Raw genomic sequence first — 15,110 nt, forward strand, 5'->3', positions numbered from 1 at the left:
TGCCCAGCTTTTTCAAAGCACAATTATTACCTTGGTGCAGAGTCTCAACTGGTGACCGGCTGGTTGTGATTTTACTTTCTATTCTTTCACCGTATGTGTGTAACAGCTGTTAATTCCAGCCTTTTATTTGAACCCATTTCTAGCACCGTGTAGGAGGGCCAGTTCCTGAGCTGTTGCAATTCATCCGATACTTTTCACATTTTTTTTCCCAGGTGTTTGACTTAGCAATGCTTGAAGAAGTTGCAAGATCACAGAATGTCCTAGTCACAACAGTGTGTGACTTGGAAATAAAGTGAGAACTATTTAATTGCAATTGCCTAAATAAGGCATGCAATTTTACCCAGGAATTGAACTTTGAATGGAACCACTGGAAGTACTGAGCTCAAGGAGCACCTGGGGAGAGGGAAACAGTTAACAGTTCATATCAGTTGTGCTAGAAGGTCATTAACCAAAGGTGTTAACTCTGATCTTCTCTCTCTGCCGATTCTGCTCAAACTGCTGCTGTTGCTATTTCAGATTTCCAGAACTTATAGTTCTTTTACTTTATTATTTTATTTTATTTAGAGATACGGTGGGGCAAAGGCCCTTCCAGCTCGATGAGCCATGCTGCCCAGCAACCCACCGATTTAACATTAGTCTAATCACAGGACAATTTACAACGATCAATTGAATTTCTAACCAATATGTCTTTGGAATGCAGGAGGAAACCGGACAACCATACGCAGCTGGGAAGGAATGTACAAACTTGCTAATAGAGGACACTGGAATTGAACTCCAGACTCCAGCTTTCTGAGCTACAATGGAGTCACGCTAACCGCTCTGAAACTGTGGCGCCCCTATTTATTACTGAGCGTTACACCCCGCTGGCTAATTTTTGCTGGTGGATAATCTACATTCTTATTGCCACAGAGTTTGATTTCTCCAGTCACCATCGGCCTTCTCCAAACACCACATCTCTGTAACACATTCCATCTCTCCGCCAGCACAAAGAGCCATCTCTTGTGGGGAACCATTAACTCATTCATCGCCATGAAGCAGATATTCACATTTCTTCATTGTTTGTTCTTATACCAACATACATTTCCCACCAGAGAACAACATGCTCCACCTGTTCTCCCAAATATTCCACTTGCTACTCCATTTTCAACCAGTCAGCTTTCTTAAACTTTCTGATTGTTCACAGCTCTCTGCAGCATCTCTGTGACCTCATCTTCAGAGACTATAGATCTCTGTGACTGTATCCTCAGAGACAACAGATCTTAGTGATCTCGTCCTCAGAGACCACAAATCTCAGTGACCTCATCCTCAGAGACCACAGATCTCTGTGACTTCATCCTCAGAGACCACAAATCTCGGTGAACTCATCCTCAGAGACCACAGATCTCTGTGATCTCATCATCAGAGACCACCAAACTCTGTGACCTCATCTACAGAAACTGAGTGACTGCAACCTCATGTGTTCTCATCCTAATTCATAGACTACTGTGAACTCATAAGCGATCATGACTCTCTGTAATTTCAGCCTGAATGACTACGCCCCTCTTCGATCTTAACGTGCATGGTCACAGTCCGTTGTGACCTCATCCTATGACCAAAGCTCTTTGTGACATCATCATGAGTGCTCATGATTATCTGTGACCTCAACTTGTGATGACCACGATCCTCTCTGACCTCTCCTTTTTGTGACCATAGCTCCCTCTAGTTCAAGTTCAACTTAATAATTATTCAACCATATACATCTATACAGCTAAACGAAATATCACTCCTCCAGGGCCACGGTGCAAAACACAGTACATACAGTCACACATAAAAGGCATCCGTTAGTCTTGTGAGACCATGGATCTGCACCTGGAAAGTCTTCACTCTCCAGGGCGCAGGCCTGGGCAAGGTTGTATGGAAGACCGGCAGTTGTCCATGCTGCAAGTCTCCCTTCTCCACGCCACCGACATTGTCCAAGGGAAGGGCAAGGGCCGATACAGCTTGGCACCAGTGTTGTCGCAGAGCACTGTGTGGTTAAGTGCCTTGCTCAAGGACACAATACATAGTCACACATAACACACAGCACAAATAATTACAATAGCACATTCAGTCACAAAAATATTATGAGCACAAGTCCTGCAGATTGATGGTGCATGGGATGTTGTCCTGGAGCCATGTTTCTGCACAAACAAGTACACAGCAGTTCCTCATCTCATACTGGTTCAGCACACAAAGGCAAAACAGCTTGTTTCACACTGGCCCTCCGCAGGAAAACCATCTCGTCTTCCACAGAGCAAACACTGGAGAGACACACCAATGGGAGGGGCCAACCCACAACCCAGCGCGGATTCCAGCGTGCCCACCATGTCTCTAGCAAGAGAGCATATTCCCCACACCAACCAGGCGCACACATTTCCCCCACCATTGGTCTCACCAATGAGCCAATGAACTGGACTTGCAGTATTCCAAATCACCAGTGTCCGAGAAGGCATCAAGAAAAACACGTAAGATGCACATTTGCACCATTTGTTGAATCCAGAGAGGCCACCATCTCGCCGGAATCTCAAAGGACCACACCATCCAGGACATGCCCTCTTCATGTTATTACCGTCAGGGAGGAGACACAGGAGCCTGAAGACCCTTGTTCAGTGGTTTTGGAACAGCTTCTTCCCCTCCACTGTCAGATTCCTGAACAGTCCATGAAGCCGTGAATACAGCCTTGTTATTCATTTTGCACTTTTATTTGTCTTTGTAACATGCAGTAATTTCTACGTTTTGCATGGTACTGCTGAACAAATTCCATGATGCACGTCAGTGATGATAAATCTGATTCTGGTTTTGATTCGAATGGAATTGTCTCCCTTTCTCTTCACCATTTACACCTCGGACTCCAACTACTGCACAGAATCTTGTCATCTTCAGAAATTTTCGGATAACTCTGCCATAGTTGGATGCATCAGCAAGGGAGATGAGGCTGAGAACAGGGCTACGGTAGGAAACTTTGTCACATAGTGTGAGCAGAATTATCTGCAGCTTAATGTGAAAAAGACTAAGGAGCTGGTGGTAGACCTGAGGAGAGCTAAGGTACCGGTGACCCCTGTTCCCATCCAGGGAGTCAGTGTGGACATGGTGGAGGATTACAAATACCTGGGGATACGAATTGACAATAAACTGGACTGGTCAAAGAACATTGAGGCTGTCTACAAGAAGGGTCAGAGCCGTCTCTATTTCCTGAGGAGACTGAGGTCCTTTAACATCTGCCAGACGATGCTGAGGATGTTCTACGAGTCTGTGGTAGCCAGTGCTATCATGTTTGTTGTTGTGTGCTGGGGCAGCAGGCTGAGGGTAACAGACACCAACAGAATCAACAAACTCATCCATAAGGCCAGTGATGTTGTGGGAATGGAACTGGACTCCCTCACGTTGGTGTCTGAAAAGAGGATGCTGTCTAAGTTGCATGCCATCTTGGTCAATGTCTCCCATCCACTACATGATGTACTGGGTGGGCACAGGAGTACATTCAGCCAGAGTCTCATTCCACCCAGATGCAACACAGAGCATCAAAGGAAGTCATTCCTGCCTGTGGCCATCAAACTTTACAACTCCTCCCTTGGAGGGTGAGACTCCCTGAGCCGATAGGCTGGTCCTGGACTTATTTCATAATTTACTGGCATAATTTACATATTACTATTTAACTATTATGGTTCTATTACTATTTATTATTTATGGTGCAACTGTAATGAAAACCAATTTCCCACGGGATCAATAAAGCATGACTATGACTACAATGACTATGAAAATAAAATCTTGGGCAACGGAGAGAAGGTAAAGAGATGGGACCAGCTGGACTGTAGAGCACTGGCATGTTTGATGGGGTGAACAGCTTTTCTGTGCCGTAATCTTTCTGAGATCCTGTAAGGTGACCCTGCGTGACTTCGCCCTGAATATTACAGTTCTGTGTCTTTACTCTGTGCAGCCCCAAATTCCTGTGAGCTGAGTGACAGGGTTGCAAATGGGTGTGTTTGAACCCGTGGCTCTATCACAGTTCGCAGCCCTCTTTATCGTGCCATGAGCGAACATTACTTTCGCCAACCTCACCGTGAATGGATGCAGCCCTCTGTGACCTCAGTACTCTTGTACTCATCCCGAAAGCACGTGACCCTGTGTGATGGCAGACCCTTGTGACTTCGGCTCCCAAACAGCACATCCTACAAGCCACTCACCTTTGTGATATTAAGGCATTCAGTGGTTTTCAGATCAATCAGCGGGTGATCCTGATTTTATCTGGATGATGACAAAGACAAAAGTAAAATGATTTTGAATTTACCTAATTAAACATCCCAGGCGAGTTCGCAGGAGAAATTATTAATAAAACAATGAGCAATCCAAAAATAATGTTATCTTGCTCAGAGAGTATCCAATTATTCAGAGAATTGCTGCAAAAAATATGTAAATCAAAGACAGATATCCCAAAGAATCAACGACATTAGAGCTGAAATCAGTGAAGTGGATGTCTATTAATTACAGAGTGCTTGTTTCTGAATCTTACACCAAACTATATAATCTTGTACTTCTAATTTATTTGTAAAAAGTCTTTCGGTTGGCTTTTGTCCAGCATATGTTATCAAGGATATCCATCATCCAGGCCATGCTCCCCTCTCACTACTTCCATCAGGCAGGCTGTTTTGGTCCCAAACCACCAGATTCAGGAACAGTTACTACCCCACCACTCACCTCAACTCTGAGCTGATTGCACAACCTGTAGGTTCACCTTCAAGGACTTTACAGCTCACGTACTCAGTATTATTTATTTACTTATTCAATGTCTTTATCCTTTTTTGTTATGTACAGTTTTTCATAAATTCTATTGTATTTCTTTATTTTCCCGTAAATGCCTACAGGAAAATGAATTTCAATGGTGACATATATGTATTTTGGTGCAGGTTTCATGAAAAACTCTCGATGGTGCTCTGATGGGCTAGATTTGTTGGACTCATGTTTTCCTGATCTTGAACACCTAAGGCCAAATGCCATCCATTTTATTTACCTAAGGAGTCCTCCTCCATAATCCTGACTGTAGTTTTACAGACCACCAGTAGCCAACTATAATCAAGAGTTTGAGATACTGCATGATGCCTTCACCAAAAAAAAACAGTCCAACCCAACGCATTTCAGATCATAGTTGAGGACTTGAACCAGAATTATTTGAAGAAAACCTTACCCAACTACCATAAGTATATAACCTGTACCACCAGAGATCCCAACACACTAGACTACTGTTATACTAAAATAAGGAATTTCTACCGTTCTGGGCTGCGTTCAAAGATTCATTTGTGGATCTGAATGAACACAACATGGTTGTCATAGACTTTAGTAGAACACAAAACCACTCTGTCTTCTCCATCCAAAGCTCTGGATGAACCATGAGATCCACAATCTGCTGAGGGCCAGATCAGAGGCATTTAAGTCTGGTGACTAGAAGGTTACAAGAGGTCCAAGTATGATCTCTAAAGCCATCTCACAGATGAAGTGACGATTTTGGACCAAAACTTGAATCAACGAAGGATGCTCGACAGTTGTAGCAGGGCTTGAGTACTATTGTAGGGTAATGTAATTGATGGAAGTGTACATAATTCACAGCCACTGATATTGAGTTGGCGTTCACTTTAGCGGGCTGGTCTGGCATGAGGACATACTTATGTAAAGTACTTTTACCGGGCTTTGTGTTCCGTGTTTGTAGTACAATAAGTGAACTGTCATGGTTTTTTGGAAACATAAAATGCTTCTGCCACTTTATTTGTGAAAACCCATATTGGTGACCCCAATGCTTTAGGACAATCCTAGGGTTATTGAACATGTTGGTTATTGAAATGGAGTCACTTTGAAACTGCTGGAGTTTTCGGAGCAAAATGCCATTGCTTGGGTTGTACAATCCGAGGCCAAATTAGCACTGCAAGAAATCTTCGCCAACAGCACCAAATATTTCTACGTGCATTGTTTAACAGCTCCACAGCTGTGAGAGTGGTGAGTTTTCTAGAACACCTGTCTGAACACAATAAATACTGATCACTGAAAACTCATCTTTTACAGACTTTTGGACCATCAGACTCTGAGTGTGCCAAACAGTTGCTCTCCTTACCCAGTCTCAGCGATGCTAGGCCGTCGGAGCTAATGGACCACGTGTTGTTTCTCCTAGGAAATCACCACCCTTGTTTCATTTTTAAAGAACTCTTCATGCAGCAAGTACCTGATCAAGTTCACATTGCCCTCACTAATGCATCCATGAAAGACAAAAGGGAGCTTGTTAAAATGACTGACCGTCTACACTCAGCTAGTCTGTGGTATATCATTCCTCCTCCATTCACTACTTTAATAAGCCTAGTCAGCAAGGCCCCCAACAAAAGGACACTCGGGGCTGCAAACCGGATGATACCTGGCCTGTGTTTTTACTGCACTGGCTTTGGTACGAACGCTCGGAAGTGCTACCTGCCTTGCAATTTTGACAGTTCTAGCACATTGGGACACCATGGGTTTCAGTTGCTGGGGTCGTCTGCAGTTCATTACGGCCACCCTTTCAGGACGATGCTTCCAATGTGACATGGATTCTCAAGTGATTGTGATGCCGGCATCACCTATTGATGAGAAAGCAAAGAGCGACAAAACCTTGCTGGAGGCCGCCAGTGCCAGCAGAATCCAGGCTTACAGGGCACGACAAGTGATGCTCTACATCAGTGGGTGATGTTACACGTGGGACTTCGTCCTGGCTGAAGTGGCTAGGCCTCTGCTTGGTGCAGATTTCCTGCAAGCCCAAGGACTGTTAGTCAATCTTGAGAACTGCCCGCTGGTGGATGTCAATGACTTTGGGTCGTTACCCTGCTCCCCCAGTAAGTTCCCCACAACAACTCTGTCAAGTGCTTGCACCACCGCACGTGAGTTTACTCGACGGCTGGGTGAATTCCCAAACCTCACCAAGCCCATATTCTCCAGTACAGTTACAAAACATGAGGTTGAGCATCACATTCCCACAACCAGTCCATGCCCACACGTGTAGACTGGACCCAGAAAAGCTGGCAACTGTGAAGGCTGAGTTTTCCAACATGGAAAGACTTGGAACTGGACACCGGTCGAATAACCCCTGGGATTCACCCCTCCATATGGTCCCTATTCAATGGCGGTTGCCACCCATGTGGCGATTACTGATTCCCGAACGAAGCCACCACCCCATATCATTACCCAGTCTCATGCATCCAGGACTTTTTGTTGCATTTAGCTGGAAAGTTAATTGTTTCCAAAGTTGATCTAGTTAGGGGCTACAATCAAGTGCCTGTGTGCTCGGAAGACATTCCTAAAATTGCTGTGATAACACTGTTTGGCCTCTTTGAGTTTCAGCGCATACCGTTTGGCCCGAAAAATGCAGCACAGACTTTCCAATGGCTGATGGACTCTAGATTAAAAGACTTAGATTTTCTTTTTGTTAATCTGGATGACATAATGGTCATCAGTGCATCCAAATCCGAACACATATCTCACCTCTGCACACTTTTTGAGTGCTTAAGCCAACATGGTTCATTATTAATCCTGCTAAATGCCAGCTTAGATTGTCAACCATTGACTTTCTTGTCCATCGCATCTCTGCAGAAGGTGCAAGACCCCGCCCATCAAAAGTAGCCATTATTACGGATTTCCCACCGCCCCGCACTACTAAGAGACTACAAGAGTTTTTAGGCATGGTGAATTTCTATCACCACTTCATTCCACGAGCTGCTGCTGGACTTATGCGTAGCCTGTCTTGTGCACTTAAAGGCAATACCCCTACTCATGTGCTTGACTGGTCAGCAGAAATGACCAGGGCATTTGAAGGTACCAAACAAGCTCTTTCCAAGGTGACCCTACTGGCGCACCTATGGCCACTTCTACTGATGCTTCAGACGATACCTTGGGTGCTGTGTACAGGCAATTGGTCAGAGGTGTGTGGCAGCCACTCACCTTCTTTAGCTCCACTCCCCACCCCTTGAAAGGAAGTACAGCATGTTTGACCATGAGCTTCTCAGTCTCTATCTGGCCGTCCGCCATTTTCATTTTCTTCCACAGGGTCGCCATTTCACAGTGTTCATTGACCACAAACCCTTTGTGCACATGATGGCCAAAATCTCAGATGCTTTGTCTGCACAGCAGCAGCACCAACTGCCCTACATATCAGAGTTCACAAACAACGTTTGATTGCTTCCGGTCAAGATGGCAGCTGTGTACAATGTTCCTTTGGTTGACATCTTCTGGATAGATCATGAAACCCTATATTTCGCTTCTTTTATGTTTTTACGTTTGTTTTTCATCATTGATGTGATTCTGGAACTGCTGGAGCCTGAGATTTGCATTTTGGACATCGTTTGGGTGTTTCAGATCTCTGCAGTCTCCAAGAGGATTCCAGGAGGCTGAGGCAGCATGTAGGAACCTCATGGTGAGAAGGCGGAGAGCTGATGTTCAACTCCATTCGCTAACAACTTCCATTGTTTGCCAATTAAAGCGGCAAGTGAAATTGAAATGCCGGCTGCCTGCCTTTTTATTGCTTGGCGATCGCTCTGCTGCTGGAGAGCAGAGATTGCCTTCATATGGCTGGTGAGATTGCTCTGCTACGGAGAGGGGAGACTGTTGCCCTGGTATTCTGTGCTTTGGATGTGTACTTGGACTGTAGACTTTATTTCAGTCTTATAGTTTTTTGTATTCTATTTTTCTTGCCTGACCTTTCTCGTTTTTTTTTGTGTGCAGGGAAGGAGAATTTGGTAGTCAAGGTGCCTGTTCCATTTTAGTTCTTTTTTTTGTGTGGGGAGGAGGGATTTGAGGGTTGATGATTGGACTGTCTTTCTTTGATTTCTTGGTTTTGTGGCTATCTGTAGAAGAAAAATTTCCGAGTTATATATTTTGATAATAAATGAATCTTTGAACCTTTGATGTGCAACATACCAAGGGGAAAAATAATGCTGTGGCTCATTGTCTCTCACGGCCAGCCACTGAGGCCATACACATAGGGGTTGACTATGCCGGCATGGCAGTTGACCTCTGGAGGTCCTGGCTTACCGAACAGCAATCACGGGCCTGCAGTTGGCTGACATTAATTTTAGGGAAGCTGGGGTTGCTCTCCTGTGTGATGTCTCAACTGGTTGCCCTCACCCCATAGTACCCGCAAACCGGAGGCGGAATGTTTATGACTCCATACGTGGCCTCTGGCATCGGGGCCGGGAACTGGCTCCACTAAAGTTTCTGTGGCACGACCTCAGAAAGGACATGTGTGATTTGTCTGTAGCCCACTTGGAGTGCCAGTGGGCAAAAAGTAACCGTCATGTCCAGGCACCGTTGGTACCTTTTGAGGTCCCTGTGTGATGGTTTGACATTGTTGGACATTGTTGGTCCTCTTCCCTGCAGTTTCAAACACATCCTTACCATGGTGGCCAGAGTTCGTCCATCTAGGATCGACAACAGCCATGGACACAGCAGTGGTGTTCATCAGCACCTGGGTTGCTCAGTTTGGCACCCTATCTAATATCTCCCCTGACCACGGTCCCCCAATTCATATCAGACCACTGGGCTGCAGTACCCAGAAGCTCAGCATTAGGATACATCAAACCACGGTGTATCACCTGCAGTCCAATGGCCCATGCAAGCCGTTTCACAGCCCTTAAAGGCTGCTCCGAGGGCTCCTCTGATGGATCAATGTTGGCATGATCGTCTCCTGCGGGTCCTGCTGAGGCTCAGAGTGGATCAAAAGAGGACCAGCAGTTGTCTGTGGCTGGATGGTATACAAGCAGATGTTATGAGTGCCAGGTGATTTTATTCCTGACTGCCTGGTCGATCTTCCAACAGCTCTCCACCCTCTTAAGTAAACTCAATTCCTTTTCACCTATTCCTACCTCCCATCATGGTGTAAAGCTCTCTTGGGTTCCTGTTGATCTACATTCTGCCTCGTTTGCTTTTGTCCGCCATGATGCAGACCAACCTCCCCCTAGGCCCACTAACAATGTTTGGTTGCACATTATGGAATGGAGAGAAAATACTTTTATCATATATAAGAGGGGTGTGCCATCACTCCTCTGGATGAGCCAGAAGCCCCTGCCCATTGAACATAAGACCCCAGCCAGGTCACTCGTCCGAGTTCTGGACAGTCTCTCAATGCCGGTTTTAGTGAATTCTGGGATTCTTGGGGTGGGCGGGGAGGTGCCTGTGTAGGCTGATGTAATCAGTGGAAACATACATAATTCTTGGCCACCGACATTGAGTTGGGATTCACTTCAAGAGGCTGTCCTGAAATGATGCCAAAATTGCGTAAAGTACTGTTACCGCGTTTTGTGTTCTGCATTTGGAGTACAGTAAATGAGTTGTTACGTTTTTTCTGAAACATAAAATGTTTCCACTGCTTTATTTGTGAAAGCCTGCCCTATCAGCTCTTATAAAATTAAACCAAGAGACATACGTGACAACAAGGCTTCACTCCCAGGTGAGATCAGTGCCTTCTCTGCTCTTTGACTGTCAGAACATGGAGGAACCATCACGCACTCCCACAACCGCCAATGATTCCAGTCTCTGAGATCGACACGTGAGCAGCCTTCGGGAGGGTGAATCCATAAAAAGCATCTGGCCTAGACGGGGTATTTGGGCAAGTATTAAAGATTTGTGCTGATCAGCTGGCTGGAGTGTTCACTGATCGCTTCAACCTCTCACTTCGGCAGTGTGAGGTACCCACCTGCTTCAAGCAGATTTCACTTATACCCGTGCCTGAGAAGCACGTGGTGCCCTGCCTCAATGACTATCATCCAGTAGCACTTACATCCACAGTGATGAAGTGTTCTGAGAGGTTGACGATGAAACGTATCAAACCCTGCCTGAGAAACGACTTGGATCCACTCCAGAATGCCTACCAGAGCAACAGATCCACAGCAGGTGCCATCTCATTGACTCTTCGCTCATCCCTGGAACACCTGGACAGCAAAGATGCATACATCAGGATGCTGTTTATCAGATACAGCTCAGCATTCAATACCATCACCCCCTCAAAACTAATCAATAAGCTTCAAGAGCTTGGCCTCAATATCTCCTCGGGCCTTGATTTCCCTATTCAGTTCGGATTGGCAACAACATCCCCTCCATGATCTCTATCAGCACAGATGCACCACAAGGCTGTGTGCTTAGCCCTCTGCTCTACTCACTTCACACTTATGACTGTGTGGCTGAGCACAACTCTAATGCCATATTCAAGTTTACTGACACCACTACTGTCATTGGCCGAATCAAAGGTGGTGACAAATCATTCACAGGAGGGAGATTAAAATCTGGCTGAGTGGTGCCATAACAACAACCTCTTACTTAATGTCAGCAAGACCAAGGAGCTGATTATTGACTTCAGGAAGAGTAAACCAGAGGTCCATGAGCCAGTCCTCATTGGAGGGTCAGAGGATCAATATATGTTTGCTGATGACACAACAGTTGTAGGCCGTATCTCGGGTAATGATGAGTTTGAGTACAGAGGGGAAATTAAGAAGCTGGTGGCATGGTGCGAAGACAATAACCTATCCCTCAACATCAGCAAGACAAAGGAATTGGTTGTTGACTTCAGAAGGAGTAGGGGGCCGCACAACCCAATTTACGTCGGTGGTGTGCAAGTGGAACAGGTCAAAAACTTTAAGTTCCTCAGGGTCAATATCACAAATGACCTGACTTGGTCCAACAAAGCAGAGTCCACTGCCAAGAAGGCCCACCAGCACCTTTACTTCCTGAGAAAACTAAAGAAATTTGGCCTGTCCCCTAAAACCCTCACTAATTTTTATAGATGCACCATAGAAAGCATCCTCCTAGGATGCATCACAACCTGGTATGGGAGTTGTCCTGTCCAAGACCGGAAAAAGCTGCAGAAGATCATGAACACGGTGCAGCACATCACACAAACCAATCTACTGTCCGTGGACTCACTTTACACCGCACACTGTCAGAGCAGTGCTGCCAGGATAATCAAGGACAAGACTCACCCAACCAACACACTTTTCATCCCTCTTCCCTCTGGGAGAAGGCTCAGGAGCTTGAGGGAGCCAGATTTGGGATCAGCTTCTTTCTAACTGTGATAAGACTGCTGAACGGATCCTGACCCGGATCGGGGCCGTACCCTCAAAATATTTGCCTCTCGGTTTTTTTGCACTACCTTACTTTCCATTTTTCTATTTTCTATTTATGATTTATAATTTAAATTTTTAATATTTACTATTGATTTGTAAACCAGGGAGCAGGAAGCGCAGAATCAAATATCACTGTGATGGTCGTATGTTCTAGTATCAATTGTTTGGCGACAATGAAGTATAAAGGTGTACAGGGTCAGCAGTTTTAAAGTCCTTGCTGTTATTTCAGAGGATCTGTCCTGGGCCCAGCATCTAAGTTCAATTATGAAGAAAGCACAACAGCACCTCTGCTTTCTTAGGAGATAGCATAGATTCAGCATGACATCTAAAACTATGACAAACTTCTATTGACAGGTGGTGGAGAGTATATTGGCCGGTTGTATCACAGCCTGGTATGGAAACACCAATGCCCTTGAATGAAAAGCCCTACAAAAAGTAGTGGGTATGGCCCAGTCCATCATGGGTAAAGCCCTCCCCACCAATGAGTACATCTACATGTAGTGTTGTGGCAAGAAAGCAGTATCCATCATCAGAGACCCCCGCCACCCAGAACATGCTCTCTTCTCACTGCTGCCATCAGGAAGAAGGTACAGGAGTGTCAGGACTCACACCACCAGGTTCAGGAACAGTTATTAGCCCTCAACCATCTGGCATTTGAACCAAAGGAGAGAACTCCACTCAACTTCACTTGCCCCATCACTGAAATGTTCCCACAACCTATGGACTCACTTTCAAGGTCTCTTCATCTCCTGTTCTTGATATTTATTGATGATGATGATGATGATTATGATTATTTCTTTATTTTCATATTTGCACAGTTTGGTTTCTTTTGCACACTGGTTGAATGCTAAATTGGCATGTTCTTTCATTGACCCTATTATGGTTATTATTCTATTATGGGTTTATTGAACATGCCTGCAAGAAAATGAATCTGAGTGGTGTATGGTGACATATATGTGCTTTGAGAATAAATCTACTTTGAACTTTGGTATTCAAAGCAAGTTCATCCCTTTGAACATGACTTAGCACAAACTTTACATAAGTACTGTCCTCAAAATCAGTTTCTCCCTAAAATAGGGGTTATTCTAAATCATTGTCCATGCTGTTAGTTTTCCTATGTGCACCAGGGATTCATTTACTTCTGAAGTAAAGTCCCTTTGTTGATTCAGTCCTTGAAGTACTGTTGCCTTTTTATCTGGCTGTGTTTGATTTCATCTTCTCAATATTAACCCCATTCCCTCCCACTACATCTTCAGCCACACCACCGCTTCTCCTTCATCCCTAATACATATATTGTGGCGGCCCACACACGCGGGACTCGTACCACCATCGGAAGCCGCGGGCAGACACGTGGTAGCGCATTTGGAACTACCTGCTTGGGGCGGACCTTCCAGGGACAGTCTGATGTCACGTCCGCCCCGGGAGTCGCAGGGCCCCATGGGAGGGGAGATTTAAGCGCGCGATTTTGAATCAGTAAAGGCATTCTGAGTTCAGCTGTCTCTGCCTCCGTGTGTTTCTTTAGTAGCGGGTTTGTGCGCGACTACATTGGTGACCCCGACGTTCCAGACGGCATCTGGAGCCGGCGACTCAGCGACCAGCCATGAGTTTGAGCAACTTGCACAACGCGGTCTCTCTGAAGCTCCCGACTTTCTGGGCCACTCAGCCCCACGTTTGGTTCGAGCAGGCTGAGGCCCAGTTCAGTATCAGAGACATTACAGCCGACACCATGCGGTACTACTACATGGTCAGCATGCTCGACGAGGAGACGGCAGGCTGGATTATCGACTTCCTACACCAGCCACCAATGGAGGACAGATACACTGAGCTTAAGGTGCTCCTGATCCGTACCTTCGGCCTCTCCCACCGCGAACAGGCCGTGCGGCTCCTACACATGGACGGCCTGGGCGACCGCACGCCATCCGAGCTCATGAATGATATGCTGGCGCTCATGGACGGCCATAAGCCGTGCCTTTTATTTGAACAGTTGTTCCTCGAGCAAATGCCAGAGGACGTTCACCTCCTCCTCGCGAGTGAGGATTTCAGTAACCCACGCAGGGTCGCGGCTAAAGCAGACGTCCTTTGGCAGAGCAAGCAATGTGGAGCAGCCTCCATTTGCCTAGCCACGATCAAGCGCCCCAAAGCCCAGTCCCCGCAACCGAGGCCATTGAGACCCACGGGGGAAAAATACGGAAGTTCGGAACAATGGTGTTGCTGTCACCAAAGATGGGGCTCAGGCACGCGCCGCTGCCGTCCACCATGTGCCTTTCTGGGAAATGCCAGGCCAGCCCTAGCTAATAGCTATGACGGCTGGCCACCGAGACAGCCTCCTGTACCTCTGGGACCAACACTCTGGGCGGCGCTTCCTGGTAGACACCGGGGCTGAAGTCAGCATACTCCCCCCCCTCGAATATGGACACTCGTAACGCGGTCCCAGGCCCCGAACTCATCGGTACAAATGGCACCAGTATTCGGACGTACAGTCCGCGAACTATCTCACTGCATTTCGGGTCCAGCCGTTTCACTTGGACTTTCACGTTGGCAGCGGTGTCACAGCCACCACTAGGGGCAAATTTCCTACGAGCCACCTGCCTCCTGGTCAACCTAAAAGGCCAGCGTTTGGTCCATGCCGAGACATTCCAGACTTCCCAGCTCAGAGAAGCCAAGCTACCGGCCCTCCACCTGGATTCCGTGACCCTCTCGGGTAACGAATTCGCCAGGGTGTTGGCAGAATTCCCCTCCATAGTCACCCCGCAGTTCTCCACGGCCGATCTCAAGCACGGCGTGCAGCACCACATCCCCACGCAAGGACCACCGCTGCACGCCCGAGCTCGCAGGCTCCCACCCGACAGGCTCCACCTCGCCAAGGAGGAGTTCCGTAAGATGGAAGAGATGGGAAGCATACACCTCTCAGACAGCCCGTGAGCATCCCCGCTGCACATGGTGCCCAAGTCCGCAGGAGGATGGAGGCCCTGC

At 46.6% G+C, this 15,110-nt stretch overlaps 1 protein-coding gene across 3 annotated transcripts in view; it reads left to right on the top strand.

The window, feature by feature from the left end:
- LOC140185675 (catenin alpha-3-like) overlaps nucleotides 1–15,110 on the top strand; it is a 1,719,142-nt gene that overhangs the window by 1,669,289 nt on the left and 34,743 nt on the right. The window lies entirely within an intron of this gene.

This window comes from Mobula birostris, chromosome 21 (genome assembly GCF_030028105.1).
Source record: "Mobula birostris isolate sMobBir1 chromosome 21, sMobBir1.hap1, whole genome shotgun sequence".
NCBI classification, from domain to species: Eukaryota; Metazoa; Chordata; class Chondrichthyes; order Myliobatiformes; family Myliobatidae; genus Mobula; species Mobula birostris.